Raw genomic sequence first — 766 nt, 5'->3', positions numbered from 1 at the left:
CCCCCAAAAACCAGAGCACAGACAGGGGGAGCCTTTGGGGGTGGGCTCAGCTGTGCCAGCCCCCTCCCCACGACAGGCACATCTGGGGGTGCCGGGACCTGCTGCTTACTAGTGCCCAGGGGCCAGGATGGGCAGGCGAGGCTGAGGGAAGGGGGGGACCCTGTTGCACGGGGCTTTAAACTTGGTGCTTTGAGAATTGACACAACACTGGGTTGATGAATAGCAGAGCAGCTTGTCTTAATAACTTCCAACACGCTACAAAGCTAAGCGGCAGAAAAGCCTCTTTCCCAGTATCAAATGAGCTATTAGTCTTGGTATTATTTTAGCTGACCCACGCAGGCAGGAGGCAGTTCTTGTACTGCCTCAAAGCCTGGGTGCTTCACCTTTGGCTGGGTGCAGGACGGCTGTTTGGTCTTCCCTGGACTGCACACGCCTTGCTGGCAAATCTGCTTAGTTCATATACTGTTTAATTGTCCAGCTTCGAAGCATTTTCCCTTGATGGTTGGCCGATCAAAAGTCCGAACCAAACAGGGAAGGGGAACCGTCACATTACAGCTGTTAAATTGCCTGGCTCATCCGCCCACACACACACACACACACACACACACACACAGTGTCCAAACCATGCCTCCTGGCTCCGTAGGGCCTGGGCAGCGGGGGACAGATGTCTGCCCACCAGCAAATCTCCTTGCCCCTCTCCCTCTCCCCAGTCCCATATGGAGCTCCCAGCCAGCCCCATGTAGCAGCGGCTGGGGCTGTCGTGCCC

The sequence above is a fragment of the Alligator sinensis genome, unplaced genomic scaffold (genome assembly GCF_000455745.1).
Source record: "Alligator sinensis unplaced genomic scaffold, ASM45574v1 scaffold1525_1, whole genome shotgun sequence".
NCBI lineage: Eukaryota > Metazoa > Chordata > Crocodylia > Alligatoridae > Alligator > Alligator sinensis.
The sequence above is the reverse complement of the archived record's forward strand: the minus strand, read 5'-3'. Positions refer to the sequence as shown.